Below are 17,378 nucleotides of genomic sequence, written 5' to 3'. Positions count from 1 at the left end.
TACAATAAGGCTGCTGTGCAAACAGTAAGCACAGCATCCAGTCCTACTCCTCTATGTATGACAGTCCACTACAATCTCTTTTGCCCCATGGGAGAGCCCACATACACAAAATCTCTAGACCTTCTCCACGCCTCTCATGGACTAGATGGACTTGCATTTCTGCTCATTATATTTAGTTTCAAACACACTTAGAGGAGTTATTCACAACTGGTAGGCAGAAAGTATTATGTGTCTGCTGATATAAAAGCAATCTGTAGATCTTACGTATTGCATCATAAAAAATTATGACTCCATTATTTATCATCTGAAATGTGATGCTTTTCAGCTTGTTTTTCTGTTTCACTTAAATGCTAGATGAGTGAATTCTCTGAAGTGGTATAAAAAGTAGCAGATTATGAAAACATAGGAAGACTATGAAAGTACGACTTTCCATTCCCTGCTCCACTGCATTTTTCCAATGTAGAAAAGAATATCTAAACTTTGGAAACTCTTGTAGAAACAGCAAAACTGTTCCAGATAACCTTCTTTAGGAATGGCTAAGCACTGGCTTGAGTTACTCACCCAAGTTGCCTCAAGTTCCTACCACTTGATGGGGCATAGTCCAAGGTCAAGCAGCTCCCCATGTGGAGCTTGATTTTTCTTGCCTGATAAAACACGGTTGATTTGCCTGAGGCCAAGCCGCAATGTGATCCAATTGAAGGAAGTGAAGATGGTGGGAGAGCTTGGATTCAAGCCACAAACCAAAGTGTAATTAGGCACAGATAATGTCATGTCAGAAAGCACTGCTGAAACCAACAAGTCAGCTCTGGCTGAAACCAACAAGCAGTTAGGTGTTATCAGGCAGTTATCTAGGCAGGTATTTTAACTGGAATCACATTATCATCTGACTTTTACTGCTGCACACGGGAGGGGAATTGTCGCTTGTCTTTGCAAATCTTTGGATGAGACCAGAAATGAGCAGGTACTCAGGTGTTTCCCTCTTCATATACTGACCCAAACCAGTAAAAACAGCTTGAAGACAAGTTGCTTAATCTCCTGATTCCAAGTGCACGATTTGCTAGTTCTTCTCACGCTCATAAAAATGTGCCTTCCAGAGCATATCAGACATCACTTTTTTCAGGCAAAAGTAGCCAATCCAAAGAGAAAGTGTATTCCAAAGCCCATGGTAGCTGAAAAACAATATCTCATCCATGAGTTATTCAGACATCCTTATGCTCCCCAATATTGGCTGGAAATGGTTTTTCCTACAGGCTGGTTTTCAAACATACAGTCTGTAAAGTTCAAGGGAACTACTAGCAGCCTCATCATAGCCCATGATGCTGTGAACAGCAGCATGTGGTAAACAAATTTCAGCTCCTTACATGCATCTTGGTAACAGCAGTAGCAGCAGCATTCCTTTTCTCCACAGTCTATATATTCATGACATAGGAGAGACAGTTTCAAAAACATGCTGATATATTGGAGAGGCTGTAAAAGTGATTGGAGTGCTCAGGAAAACGCAAAATAACAAGAGCTGTTGTGTCCAATCTATGCATTCTATCAAACATGAAAGTGAAAGACAAGCTGTTCATCACATGAAAACATTCAGAAAAGAAAACACGAGGGATTCAAGACGTATAAGGTCTGTATCTAGCCACTGAAGCCAAATAAAATCAAATTAGACTACAGGAGCACTTTTTAATTGCAATCATGATTATCCACTGGGGTAAAATCCAAAGAAAGTGGTGAGCTCTCTGCATCTCATTATTTCTTATAGCAGGGGGTAGGTGCTTTGCTAGAGAAGATGATTTCAACAAGCAAATTAGAAGCTCAGTGCAGCAGTGAAATGCAGCCTGTGTGTTATTCAGAAGGTCAGACCAGATGATCTAATGATGTCTTTTGGCTTCAGAATTCTGTTTGTGAATCTGTGAATCCTCTTTTTTTTTTTTTTTTTTTTTTTTTTCTTTTTTCCAGCTCCAATTGCTCTGTGCATAAACAGAGCTGAAATGCTAGTGCCTGCCACTAAGAGTATCAGTGTTTACACAGTTGCATTAACATCACTTCCACATCATTTTCACCCGGCATCCAGGGCAACATTAACAAGACAGACGCTGTCTGCCTCCTTTCGCACTCCAACTAGGGGACAAATGCATGACACAGGACTCTCTCCAACGAAGCTCTGGAAAGTGTGAGGGCCAGCGGTTGGCGGGGAGATGCTCCTTGAAGCAAAACGGCCATTCATCCGTTCTGCTGCGGATCCGGGAAGGCAGGAAAAATCTTTCCCCGCCCATCCGAGGGCTCGCAGGCAGGGCTCTCGCCGGAGGCCGTGCCCATCGGCCACAAGGGGGCAGCGCCGCGCCGAGCAGGCAGGGACCGAGGCCTGGGCGGGTCCGGAGCCAGTATCCAGGCCGGGGCTCGGCGTGCTGCGTGCCGGCCGCTACCCGGGTACTGCGCGGATGCTGGAGCGGACGGGCCCGCGCTGCTCCGCTCCTCCTTCTCTTTAGCAGAAGGTCTTTTCTCTTTTCCTTTTTTCCTTTTTCTTTTTCTTCTTCTCCCTTCTCTCTTTCTTTTTCTTCTTTTTCTTCTTTCTTCTTCTTCTTCTTCTTTTTCCTTTTTCCCCCTGAAACCTAAACTAGACTCGTTGAAAGGCATAGGAGTAGCAGAAGTCAATGCAGTATTTCCAGTTGCATTGATCCTGTGTCATTCTGAAGCCATACTGGCTAGAATTAGAAGCACTGTGCTCCTGGGGCATCTGCTGTTGCTTTACATTTGCATATACATCCAGGAAAGGTTTTGGTGAGAAACTTAACCATGGCACACACAGATTTATGTTCACAGGAGAATATCCGTGGGGAAACAAAAGTTTTAAATGTGTAATTCCACATGTGCAGATTAGTAACTAGTATATTTTAGGAATTAACAATCCTTCTAAACTCAGAGGATTTAGAGTTTTAATAAACCTAATGTTTGGTGAGCTAGACCTGCTGTCTGTTTCACACGTGATTTATGTGCTACGCATTATTTCTGAACCCATAAATGCCAGTTCCAAAGTGCTTGCAAAACTCGGTAACACTACAGAGGTTTGCTCTGTTCACTCAGAACTCTGAAGTCCTGCTATTTTTGTACAGCATTAAATTCTGCCTTTATTTTTAGCACACTCTGATAACTAGACAGACATACATACTGTGGCAATGAAAGTTTACAGCAGAAACACCCACCACATTCTGAAGCACTCGTTTTGCTTCCAGAATTTGTGTTTGATGTATGGCAACATTTCAAGACACAAACGATGTGACACAATAGTGATAGAAACATTCTAATCCCTTGGAAGATGAAGTTTGGCCTCTCTCTCTTTTTTCCCATGCTGTGACTCTTGTATTTATTATGAACAAACTAGCAGGAAATTAATTTTATATTTAGATTTACTGTGCACTCAATACCTATGCTCCAAAACCCAGCCACCCGAGTTTTCACTGTTCCCCTGCTAGCTCCCTTTCCCATTGCCACTTTTTCTTGTACAGCCAAAACCACAGTTTTTAAACTCTGCATGCCTCTTTCTCCTACACTGTTAAAAAGCAACAAGGAATTTGATTCCACTTTTTTTTTTTTCTTAGAACCCCTTCCTTTCTTCAAAAACAATTTTTCCTCATTCAGAAAAGATACTAAAAGAGTTAGACCAGGATTAGGAGAGTTTTGCTTCTTATTCTATTTTCTTTCATTATAGCAGAAAAATTGAGTGTCCTTTCTCTCAAGCTCATAAGCAACAAAATAATTCCTTTTATGCATGGTTTCTAATAGACGACAAGATGTTTTCCCTGTGCTTGAAAAGGAAATGAGTAATAAGTAATTATTTTCACAAGATAAAGTTAATTCAACAGGAAAGAGCTATACTTCAATATAAACTTAAAGTGTGATAATTATTTTTTAGATTTGTTGGTTTTTTGTTTGTTTGTTTGTTTGGCTTTTTTTTTTTTTTTTTTCTTTGACTGCAGTTTATGTGGACAGTATTTTTAAATGAGTGGCTTCTAGCTTATATAGTAACCATTGCAGATCCAACATCACAACTGAATAGAAACAAAAGCACCTCACATAATTTAAATGACTTGAAGAGCCCTTTACACTGCATCTGTTACTCCTACAAATTCACTGACCCTTTGATAATGAAACAGTTAAAAATATCTGAAATAAATTGACTGGGTCAAATTGCTCCCTGTTACAATTCCATAGAGTATACTGGGGATGAATTTAGCACAATTTTATCAGCATTATAAAAGCTACATCCAGTCATTACCCAGTTGATAAATTATTCAGGAGATTTCCTTCCATACAGGCCATTAGGGAAAAAGAAAATCCTTTTTCAATCAGTCATTGTCTCGTCTTTATTTTTGGTACTAATTTAAGAAAACAGACTGCATTAAGAAGTGATTAATACTGCAGGTTGCATGCAGGTCGGGAGCATTGTTCCTCTGTGTGCAGGGATCGATACAGCTTGAGCCCATCCTACACAAAGCATAAGCAGCTTGGAAGTCAGCTGAGCCAGTCAGCCCAGCACCATTTCCATCACTGACCACCTCCTGGTTACAGAGGTCAGAGCAGAAGATGTGCAGTGCAAACAAAATTAAGATGTATCACTGTGCATCTATCCCCTCAGCTATCCTGCAGCTTGCCTTTAAATCTTGTGATAGTGCTCATGATGAGCTTTTCCTATTACAGAGTTTGTCAAGCAATGGGACGCTGGATACTAAGCATAGCTGCACAATTTCTGCCCTCATTACCACAGCCATGTCCCTTAAAAGCACTTAGATGTTTGAGTTTGAGTTCATATGCCAAAATCCAATATTTCTGATCCTCCGAGATCTATTTTCTCCTGTTTTGAAAATTCAACAAATATCCATATTTCCTCAGCATTCAATTCCTGCAATGTTCAAGGTCAGATTCACTACCTTGTTGAAGCCTTGTTGCACTTCCAAATGCCTTTGGGATTTCCCACCTGGAAGATTATGCCTTTTTTCCTATCTTTTTCTGCCCTGAGAACTCCCAGTGAACACAACAAACATTTGGGAGAGAAAAAGGAGGTGTTTTCCCCATTCCTACTGCTTCAGCCAACAGTTCTTGAGTAGCTGTAGCTATCAAATAATCTGTGGGACATCTCAGCTAAAATCTCCCACCAGCAGTTTCTGAATAGGATATCAAACTTCGATCTCTCATCTGGGAAAGAAATGCATCTCTCTTGCCTATGTCAGTCTGTAGTGAATTAATTTCCTTACTATTTTTTCATTTGTAATACAATTTTTGGATACAAACTGGGGGATGTACAGGGATTGAAGTCTTCCAAGTTCAGGTCCTGTACGTGGGGCTACAGTCTGATTTTCAGTCCTTCAGTGTAAAATATAGCTAAGAATATTGAGGATCTATTACCAGATTGACATTTTTTTTGAGAACTCCAAAATGTTGGGAAGATTCTAGCAGACATAGAGGGAATTATGAACTATACTAAAGAAATTATCTTTATAAAATTCCATTAATTTTTCCTTACTTGAGACCTTTAATGTTTTTCCTATAATCTAAACACAAGATGAATACCTGGATCATCCTCTCATATTGGAAAAGAATAAGCAAAACAATCTGTGAAGAGGAATTGTTTCTGTCATATCAGTTTGGGCTAGTTACATTAGGGCCTGGAAGATAATGACTAGCTCTGCAGCAGAATTCTTGCTACTCTGTCATGCGGGTGAAACTAATTCATAATAGGAGATAGAATTACACACTTACAAAGCCAATAACCATGCCAAAGCTTTGATGCGTTATATAAAAACTCAATATCAGCTTTCACTCCCCTTCAGTTCTGCCTGACTTAAAAATTTCCCCAGTCAGCTCTGTTATTTCATATCCAACATAAATTCTCTGCAATGTAAGTGAGCACAAAGCACAGTCCTCTCCCAAACCAGATGATATTTAAATTAGCTTCATCTATTTGCTTATTTAAAGCAGCATGACAGCAGGGATAGCTGAGCTCCACCTTGATGGCATAATAAACTTGAACTTAGTGATATGTGCTGGGGATTGATTTATGCTGTTGACAGATTCTAGGCTTCAACAATGAATGTGTTAGAGGAGATGTAAATGCAAATGGCCACATGGTTTTCCAGAGACATAAGTTCTCCAATGGTCTTATACTAATCACTTCCACATTTAACTCTTTGTTAAATTGTTTTCCTCAATGTAAGCTCCCTGCTTTTCACAGGAAAATTATGGACATTCAAACCAAATGTATTTATTCACCAGCTCAAGGAGGTTTTTTTTGAATAATAAAACCAATTTTAAAACAAATAAAAAAGTACTCATCTTTTTGAAATATCTCTTAAAGGTGCATTCCAATATGTGTTAGAGCACAGCCCTGACTGAATGAGAACTGACATGGGGTAAAAATCAGTATAAGAAATGTCAACCTCTATTTCCTATGCTGTTATAGATAAATTATACTTTTTTTTTTTTCTTTTTTTTAATTTTTTTTTTTTAACTGTCTCTGAAAATTTCAGTTGGGAACATACATCTGTAATAACAGCATGAATTTTTTACCAAAAGACAATGCTGTTTTCCTTCTCATTTCGGAAAGCCTCATCTCTCTCTCCTTCTCAAGAACCACAGATGAATCTTTAGTATCTGTTCTTATACTGAATTCCAAAGCGTGGTTGTTTTGCTTTTGGCTTGAAATGAGACAAGAAAGTCCCAGAGATGCTGCTACCTTTCCCTAGAATTCTTGCCCTGCTTAAAACAAGACATAAATTTTGCATTATAGAAAACCTGTTAAAGGAACTAAAAAGAGGGGAAATCCTGATGCCTTGGCATTATAATTGTCTATTGAAGTATGACTCACTTCTTATCAAGATTACACATGTATAGCCCTGCTGACAGCTCAGTAGGAAATGTTCTTCTCCTGCGGCTTCCAAGAAGAGCACAACTCATTCACTGCACCCATTGACAGCCCACAGCTCCTACAGAGAGCGTCTCGTGCAAGCAGATGTTAGTGGTGTTGGCGTTTTGAGGAAGGAAATGACCTTGCCTATGAAGGGGCAAGGTCACAGACAAACCAGCAGCTGTCTTTTTAGACAGGAAATGCTGAACACTTAGCTGATGTTACTTTCTTTCTTCTCGATTTTTGTGTGAAAGGAAACAGAAGCCACACAAGCCTAGGGGAATGTCGTGGCTGGCAACCTTCTGTGAAATTCAGTGAAATCATAAAGATGTGGGGCCTGATCTTGAATGTAACTGCTGTACAGAACTGTGAGGGGGAAGAAAAAAAAAAAAAGTTTTGCAAGGCAGAGCTGTTGATCCACCTCCAACTTGGAAGCCAGTAGATTCTTGTACCTGCTAGTGGATGCCAGCCAGCACGAAGTGCCCACGATTTCCAACACAAGCTTACTTCCTTTCCTCGTTGTACTCGCCCCATCCTGTTCCTTTGTGCTTTGAAGAGAGCAAATGCAAACACAAGGCTTTTCCTAATATCTCTGTAGAATTGATAGTCAAATCAGCTTTAGGATTTAAGGATGTTTAGGATTGCTGTTTGTACAGGCTCTGCTCAGAAGTATTTTGTTGTCAAAACACAAAACACATACAAGGCTCTGTTTGCCCTTGCTCTTGAAGCCATTCCTGTTCTTTCCAGCTTTCCCGTAGAGACATTAAAGCTGATATGAGTTTATCTGTTGTGGTAAACAAAAAAGAAAGAGACTTCATTCAAAAACTCCAGAAATTGGAGTTTCAAAGAAAAAAATTTCACAATAAGACTGAGAGAGCTGCCTGCTGTGTAATATCATTGCAGTATCTGCTGAGTTGTCTCGTAAAGACTTGCAAAAGAAAAGAGATGGTTTAGTAACACCCAGATTACTCAAAGCCAGCCTTTCAAAACAAAACAGGAAGCTTTTGCTTTGCACTGGCTGCCTGACTGCAATGAAAGCATTTGCAAAGGGCTGTTGCACGCAACACAAGTCATTGGAGACCCTCTCTTAAAAAGAAGTATCAATGATCCCAAAAATTTCTACTGTTTCTTTACAATCTTTTTGCACTATATCTTATTTTCATCATTTGGAACAGATTTAGTTTCAAGGAATCTTATGGATTATAGGCAAGTCTGCTAAATCATTACATTAACACTTCCTCATCCCTAGGCATATCACTTTATAAACTTGAAACCTCACAGTGTTCTCAGAGCAAGCATTACCTCTGTTTTAGAGTAAGAGAGAAGTAAGCCATATTGCTCAAGCCAGGTCAGGAAGTCAATGTCTGAGCCACCATCAGTATTCTGGATTTCATTGAGTCCCCCACAGCCTCAGGCAGGGATGATCTTGGTGAACAGTGGTCCATTGGGACGTTCTTGGAGGGCAGCATTTCAAGGTTGAGCTGGAAACTGCTAAGAAGTCAGTTTTCTATGAAATTTGAAAAAGACTTCCAGGCTACCTGGAAAGTGAAATTGCCCTCTCATTAACATCAGCTGTTTCAGAAAGGCAGCATCAGTCTGGTGCTAATGTATATCACAAGTTCAGTCACCTTAATAATGTGCAATGAACTCAGTTTGGTCAGCTTTAACATTTAAGAATGTATTATATTTGCAGGCTGTTCCTAGAAGGGTTTTGCTGCCAAAGGCTAGAAAATACCATACAGACTAAAATTTCAAATTGTGTTAATTTGTCCAGAGCACACTGTTGGATACACATTGCGTGATTCCTCTTTTAAAAGTAGCATACACGTCATTCCGCCTGAAAAGCAAAGCAGAGCCACAAAGAGCTGAAAGTGATCATGTAAGAAGGTCAAGAAGTCAGAATCAGACACAGTTGTGATTGAAGAATGAAGTTAAAATAGACAGTTGTCCCACCTTGAGCTCATCTTGAAAGATGACAGAGATGAGTAGACTCCTCTAGATCTCATTCAAACACAGTGTTTCCTGTTTCTAATTCCAATATCCTGATCGACATCCAAAGCTGTACACTCAACAATCATCACTATTGCAAAGTGTCTCAAGATAGTGAGATGCTTTGCATTAAGGCACCTTGATAATTCTCTGGCTACCAGCATACTAACATAGTATTCGGTTTAGATTACTTTCACTGCATTGTAGCATAATGGTAGAAAGGACTGTCTTACATTTCTTGGTATTTCAACTGTTTATTCTTTCTACTGTAAATTTCCATGTGGCCAGTCTGGGGCCCAGGACATGGGGTTTTTAAAAATATCGTACATGCTCACAGAAAAAGCTGCATATTCTTTTGAAGGGAGTAATAAATTCCTGTGCTTACAGGACAGTTGCAGTCAGAAAGTTCTTTTTTGTGTGCGTGTATTGTATTGTCTTGTATTTTTTTGCAGTAACAGCACCTTAATTACCCTGCTCTGTATGATGCAGAATTTTTGGCTTAGCAACTGTTTGTTCTTTTTCTAGCCACGATTTAGAAACCCAGAACAGGTACCCCAGAGAGGCAAAGATTCCTGACCTTAACTGTAGGTGGCATTCTTCATCTGTTCATCTGAGTTATTACTTAGGAAACAAGGACAAATGAATAATTTTCGTGTACCCTTGATTAATGTTATCAGCCCTCTTCTAAGTTTAATTAAATTGTACTTTCAGTTGGAAGGAATTTAGTTTCATAAAATCTGAAGTTGCATAACTGTGTTACCTGGATAGATTAAAACAATACTCTGCTGTTCTTGCCCTAAAAGCTGAGGAAATAGCATGCATTTGAATGATTTGGAGTTTTTCCAGATAAATTCTTCTGTAATGTGCTATGAGGAAGAAAAAGATTTAGTGCTTAAAGGTTTAGACATGGTCTAGAGATGATTTTCAATTGCCTTGAAGCAACAGTGAGTAAATACAGTTACATTAAATGTATATATATATGTATCAGCACTATTTTTAGCAAAATGTCAAACAATTTATTTTATTGGGAGTGTTTTGACATAACTAGAATTTTTAATGTATCCTTGGTTACTTGAGACAGCTCTGCAGCCTTCCAGCAGCTTTAGAATTGTCAGAAGATGAAGAGCAAATTTTCTGCTTTCTTGAATGTAGCAAAAAATTCAGTGAGCTTGAAAAAGAGGAGTCACGCAAAGATAGAGCCAGACTGAACTAAAAGCAAGTAAGTTATCTTTGAGTATCTCATGCAGCTCTGAGTACATTTTGCTCTCTAAGCTTTTCCAACCCTGATCCTTTTGCTAATGTAGTGCCATCAGTGGTATTAGATTGTGTGCATCGTTCATAATGTAGGCAAGCCATCCACAAAGGAGTAGACTAAGGGCATGGATTCATTTCTATTTGTGATATGGGAGAGTAGGAAACTTCTAATCTTGCAAATAAATCTTCCAAATGGAAATGCAATTCAATTAAATTATTCATTTCCCTTCCCAGCTTAATCAAAGATTAAACTACAAGAAATACGTACTTGTGCCAGATAACTAAAAACAGATGGCTAAGATTCATTTTCTTCATCGGGGAAATTGGTAGGTCAAAGGCATTGAGTACCTCAACATTAGGCTTCTTTTTTTTTTTTTTTTTTTTTTAAATAATAAAAATAATGAAAGGTCTTAGTATATGAGTAGCTCATTTTCTTTTAATATTTTTATTTTTGTCGTGACAGTGAGGTGCAGTGAGAACTGTTAAATGAGCTGTGTATCCACACAGCTGAGAGGGCTATGGGAGACATTTCACAGGGATTTATACATTTTTCTACTTTTCCTGTGAAAGATGTATTATCAAAATATTAACTTCAGCCTTCTACATGAATTGAGTTGAAAATCTCTAAGTCTTTTTCAAGGGGAAATACTCAGATAAAGTTTAAAATAAGTATCTTGGAAAATTACATTTTTCAGGAGACACTTCGGGGCTCAGTGCAAACAAAATGAAGTTCTGAATTTGGTGAGTTTGGTCTAGGTTTTCTGAGAATGGAAGACTAGTGCAGTTGTCCTCCCCTCCATCCCCGTCTCCCATTATTACTGCTTGGTGCAACATTCATTATCTGTTAAGTGGCAGAGATGATGTAATGAGTCTTATCTCTCCCACCCACAGTGTTGCCAGCTTCAGCCTTTGATAAGAAGAGCAGAAGTATAGATCAGTTCCCATAAGGAAAGCTGTGAAAGAGATGAAAATCCTGTATATTGCTGGATAATAGTACCTTAGATACTCTTCCTTAATATTAAGTCAATGAAAAAATACTAGAATGCTTGCTTTTGATTTGTTGTTGTTAGAATGGTATATTAGAATGCAGGAAAATTGTATCAATTTTTTTTTTCTCTGTTTTTTGTTTGCTTTGTTTTGTTTCCACCTGCTAAGTAAAATTTAAATACCAAAGCTTAAAGGATTTGTATTTCAGGCCAAACTCACTATGAATGTTGAAAAAGGAACTGCGTAAAGGGCCAGCCTACTCCATAAGGAAAATACATCGCAAATGAAATGTACAAGTAAATAGTGTTGAAGGCTGTCCTGGATTTGCTGCTGACTACATCGTAGTATTTCAGAGATTTCACTAATATCAACAGTATTTGTGTTATTTCACCAGAACAGGTGGATAGAAAATACATTCTTAGACCTGGTTCAGTATACTTGTGACTGCATTACACTGCAAAGTCCTGACCAGGTGAAACTCCAAACAAGACCCCTAAAAAGCCTTGAGCCCAACTTTGCTTAAGCTTATGAATGATTTATATCTCAGCCTTGCTTGACTGAGTTTTGAAAAAGACCAACTGTATGGGAACTGCTGAGTCACAGCCTGAACCTCTGATTGATCACCTGAGGCGAGCCATGAGTCAGCCAGAGGAGCACAGGTGAAGGCAATTCAGCTGTGCTGCCGGAAGGGGTGAAGCCAGGCTCCAGCCCTCCTAGACCTATTTAAGAGCTGGCTACCAGTGGGGAAGGATCTCATCTGGAGATTGCCTCTCTTGGTGTTTTGTGGTGAGCCCAGCCTAAGGGTAAGCCTTCCGTTTTATTCTCTTTTGTTATCATTGTCTACTTTTTTTATGTTGTGATTGTAACATCTTGATATCCATTGATTATACACCAACACATCAAATTCTTGAGTTTTGGGCTTGCTTTTTTTTTTTTACTTTCAAATTGGACCAGTGTTAATGAGGTCTTTAGTTGCACAGGTGATAGAGAAAAGCAGCTGCATTCTGCATGAGGGAACACACCAATATTACATAAAATGTTGTCTAGTATATTTTACAGCTGCCTTCATGTTCTCATCTCTGGAAAATATGCTTCGTGTTGACAGTTTAACTATAATACCATGAGCTGAAGCATGCAACAGATTTCTAGGTTTCGTATTCAGCAGAGAGAAAAAAATAAAACAGCTTTGTTTTTTGTAAACATTAGTCATTATGGTATTAACTTAATCCTACAACTCAAGCTGTGTCAGATGTATGTGTATTTACACAGACTTCTGTAATCAAGCAGTGGGTAAATAATTCCCCTGCTACCTTACCAGCACACAGCATGCTGCCATGTAGGCACAGCAAATTCGAAATACACATTCATAAACATACATTTTATAGTGCAGTATTTTTTCTCTTTACTGAAAATACACCTGATGTGGTGCTCCAGATGAAGTCATGTACACTACAACTCCGCAACAAAACTGAGGCTAGCAGCATTACAGCTATGTTGGCTGCCTGGGTACGTAAGCAGCAGTATCCTTAATTTGTTGGCAACTTTGCCAGTTATTTTGATAGTTTAAAATTACCCCATGTCTTTTCCCAAGAACTATTGCAATCTGTCACATAAACATGAATGAGATGCAAAATCCAGCTGTACTGGGGATAAATAGATCTCTCCTTGGTCATATCCCTTGAAGTTACTGTGGCAGATAACCTAAGGGGTAGATGACTGGTCATAAAACTGCTCCATTCTGCTCGCAGTGAAATAGACACAAGACAGTCTTGAATTCCCTGTAGCAGTACAGGGATGGAACTAACACAAGAAGGCAGCTGCACTTCATGTTTTGTGCCATGGGAGGGTGGCATCTGATTCTCATGGGTTATTGTAAGAATTAGTTTTATAAATCCCTCTTCTCAGGTTTACTTAATAAAGGGATTTGGGTAAAGCAGAGAAAATTATATAATCTGGAGAGAAATAGTCAGAAAAATTCATCACATTGTAGATTTCATAATGAGAAGCTTTAGAGACCTACCAGGACCACATCTTCAAAAATCATTTTCCCGAATGAAATTCATTCAGTGTTTTAGAAGAGGGCCTTGGAAAATGAAGTCCATGATGTTTCTTGTAACACGTGGACAGTGTGTAGGCATATATTCCCATATTCGTGTAAACAGATTGCATGTTTTCCCACTCGTCTAGAAACTGAGCTAGTGCAGAATGACTGATTCATTTTTTTTGGACTGTCAAAATGCTCACTGTAAATTCAATGCACCACTTAGCCTAATTACGTTGCAGCAGAGGATACAGTCCAAGGAGCACAGTTTCTTTTCCAAGACTTCATTAATCAAGGGAAATCATGCCCAAGAGCATTCCAAGTTCCCCTAAGGTGAACAAAAAATGCAATACTTAGGAATTAGAAGTGGTTCACACTGAGGCATTAGGCTGTAATTCAGCTCACCCTACATTGCTCACTAATTTACTTTAAAAAAAATTACAAACAGCTTCTGCCCTTCCTCTCCTTCTCAACAATGTTTTGTTTTGTTTTTCTTCCTTCAGGAGGGTCAGTTTAGTTATTAGGGATCCCCATTCAGTCTTCATGCTAATTACGTAGTTTGGCAGAATTGTTGGAGGGAGCATACACTTCATTCTTCTTTTATGTTTCTGATTCGTAGGAAATACTGTGCACATCCCTGGCAGAAGTTAGGGCCACAACCCAAACATTTTTGCCTTGTATGTGTAACTGTTCAGTTGAGGATTGGCGGTGAGTGCGAGTTTGCTATAAAACATAAGGAAAAATCAGCTTTTGTAGGAGCTGCAAGGCTAGTTTTGTAGGAACTGTATGCAGAGTGAGCAAACATTTGTTGTTTTCTCCTTCTCAGTAACTTACTTCTAATGTAAACTGAAGTGCTTGTATCAGTACTTAATCAAATAATTCCCCTCACACACCATTGCAAATAAACTTTACGCAGGGAACAGAGGGTGTTCAAGCAAAGCCAATCAATATTTTCTGTCATAAGACTGCAATAGCAGCAGTACCTAACAATAAGTAATAACAAACAGAAATAAAACATTTGTGAAGAGAGAGTATCAAATCAATGAGTGTCACTTGGGACCAGCCCAACTGAAGTAAAACGAAAGACGTGGGGCAAGGAATGGTACACAGGACTCACAGGGATACAGTGATGAACCTGATAGCATTAACTGAAAGGTGAAAGCCCACTCAGCAAATTTTAAATGTTACTTCTGTCACGTGGTTCAGTGGTGGACAGAATACTTACAGAATTCAGTTTTGGGGTTTTAAGCCATTTTACAGAAAGTATGTTAACAAGGTTCAGCAGTGTCTCATGTAAATAGGTTGCTCTGAAAGTAATACCTCCTAGTTTTTTTTTCTATGGAGACTACAACAAAGAGCACAATTATGATATTTAATAGAGGAAATTGTCAGCTGCAAAACACTATTTGTCAATGCAGTCACTACCACTAGCCATGCATTTTCATCAGTGATGAAGAAAAGCCTGCAGACCTCACTTGTATCAGCCTGCAACCACAGGTGTAACCCACTGTTGATATCACCACTGCTGAATGCACTACCCACCATCTCACTGTGCTTGTATCCACTCTTAGGTCTCCATAAATGTTCAGCAAGTATGGATGAATGTCAGTGGGTGTCATTTTTTTCCACATGGAGGAATTCAGTGACACGCCATTGCTCTATATGCACTTCCATGTCAGATGCCTTTTTGTCAGACTGTTCCTCTGCTGTCATATGTCATGGCAACAAAATGGAACAGGTTATTGGTGGGAAGGTTCAGGTTCTACTGCCATACAACCAACATCCATATCTGATGTCATACATCATAATATGGGAGGCATTACTTTTGGAGCTGTCCTCATGTGTGTGTTTTTCATAACATTTCATATACAACTTACTAAAATCTGAAGAGCTTTTAACAAATGCTTTCAAATAATTTCTTCAAACCATGACATACTGAAAGCACTTTTTTTCTCCCTTGAGCAAGAAAAAAGGTCTTTGAAAAGATTGTAGAATGTGCAGCACTGAATGTGTGTCTTGTCTAATGAAACCCCAAGGGATACAGAATGGAGCTCATATCACAGGAGCAATTCTAAGGCCCAGAAACCTATTATTTTGTTATAATTAGTATGGAAATCCTAGCATTCATCACAGAATATTAATTAGTAACATTTTTATTGTATCACCACTGGAATGCCTTAATATCCATTAGGCAACTCATAAAGGCTTTACTTTTACAGGATGGATTTACTTTTACAGGATGGAAGATGGTCATCTCAGGAGCCAGTCTGAAGATGTCGGGGTAATATTGCTGCCTGGAAAGAAAGGTGCTTGGAATGCTAGAAAAAATGAAGATGTCAGCTTTATATTCATCAACACAACAGCTTATCTGACGTTGTAAAATCATGCATTTCACGTATTCTGAATGGAGAAAGGCTGACATGTCAGTTACTCTCTGTTCATCACTACAATAACAAATTCTAAAATGGGGGAAGTGTTTCCAGATCTCTTGTTAGGAATTTGAAATACCTGCTGATAACAACTGCTGTTTCTTTTTCCTGTTCCTTCAGTAATTATCACTCAGACTGAAAAGGAATGATAGCTGTGGTTTTGTCATTAGAATAAAAAACAGCTGTAACTGAGAAATAGTATGGAAAACAAATGTTAAATACATCACTTTCAAAATTCAGTGGCTCACTCATCTTTCTGTTGTTAATCTAATGAAACTTGCAGTTATCTAATTATTTCAAATGGAATAAAAAATAAAATAATATAAAGGCAGATAATCTTTATGTGAACAATTATATAGGCAACACTACAAGTTTTGACAAGAGCATATTATAATGCCTCAGGTCAGGAAAGCAAATTGAAATGCACAGAAATAAATGAAGCTTTAACGAAAGTATGCAGTGGAAAAAAGTATATGAAAGGAAAGTTCAGGAAAAGAAAAATAAACTAAGGGGAAATTGCTTAAAGAAAATGGGAAAGAAAAAAATAAATAAGGAGAAAGCTGTTTAAAAATGTTGGACTGTAAAATACCATATTCCGCCTTCACTGGAAACCAATCTAATGGCTACTTTTTTTTATAGGTGGAAGGGTAAACGCTCTGACTGAAACACTCTGGATTCCAAACAGCATTGCCAATGCAAATATCACCAGGAAACATAAGCCATGCACAACACTTGCCCCATAATTAATTCTGTTGTTCTGACTTTTACAGGCAAAAAATGCTGTACATGTTGTTCAGTAACATTATACCTGAGCCATGCATATGGGTAGGTTTCCTCGATAGCCTCAGTGTATGCAGGGCCTGCCTGGCCAGCAAGGAGCTTGCCCATCACAAGCTGAAGGGCTCTACTGTCATCATTCATTAAGCTATTAAGGTAGGGTACCTTTCAAGTTTTGTATTTTACTCTTGACATACAGAAAACCTACGCTGCTTTGTGTGTTTGTGCCAGTGTTCCCCCACACCTAAGGATAGACTCACAGTTTCAATCTCAGCAACTTGTGCAGTATCGAACCTGAGCTAGTTGAATGACCTTTGCCCTTGCATCTCTATGCATATGGCTAAAACAAACTGTTTGTGATCAAGTTGCCCTACTGCTTTCAACGGTTTACCACAAAATATCATCTGAGAACCTCTGAGAAATGTGAGGAATTTGTGCTGGCCTTCCTCAGGTCAATTAGAAGTGGCATGTTCACTAATATGGTCGACTCCATGAAAAACATGCCCACAGGGTCACAGCTCTACCAAACCTCCAGCATCTTTAGGGAGCGGACACATCACCACCTTCTGAAGGCCATCTGACTCGGTATTTTTCTGGTTGATACCTTCTGCCTCTTGCTGAGGGAGGAAGCAGCTACAGGCAGTTCTTAGAGCCGATAGACTCTGCCTGGTGTCCTCAGTGTATACCTGAGATTGCCTACACTTTTTCTTCCCTGGGATGGTTTAATTCATTACCAACATCAGTTTATGTGCCCTCCCCTTGTCGAATGAGTGAGATTACATCTTTACAGTCAAGGCAGTCCCAAGTAGAGATCGCAAACCTGGCTGGCTCTGGGATGTGCTCAGTCCCGGCAGCCTGCCTGGTGGCACTTGCGAAGCATGTCGCTTCCTTAATGAAGACTGCTCCCATCCCTGGGAGCTGCCAGCATCACTGGGAGTGTTGAAAGATAAAGTGAAGAGAAGGCTGTTTTAGGTATAGAATTTCATTGAGCTTAGATAAAGGTTAT

At 39.1% G+C, this 17,378-nt stretch overlaps 1 long non-coding RNA gene across 1 annotated transcript; it reads left to right on the top strand.

Moving 5' to 3' along the window:
- Nucleotides 1-11,710: 11,710 nt before the first annotated feature.
- LOC128089223 (uncharacterized) lies at nt 11,711-15,834 on the top strand. The gene is made up of 2 exons (XR_008210458.1): nt 11,711-11,928; nt 15,405-15,834. It is a non-coding gene; the product is annotated as an uncharacterized LOC128089223 (long non-coding RNA).
- The last annotated feature ends 1,544 nt before the right edge of the window (nt 15,835-17,378 follow it).

The sequence above is a fragment of the Tympanuchus pallidicinctus genome, unplaced genomic scaffold (genome assembly GCF_026119805.1).
Source record: "Tympanuchus pallidicinctus isolate F22 unplaced genomic scaffold, pur_lepc_1.0 scaffold1, whole genome shotgun sequence".
Taxonomy (NCBI): domain Eukaryota; kingdom Metazoa; phylum Chordata; class Aves; order Galliformes; family Phasianidae; genus Tympanuchus; species Tympanuchus pallidicinctus.
This window is presented reverse-complemented; position numbering and strand designations above follow the sequence as displayed.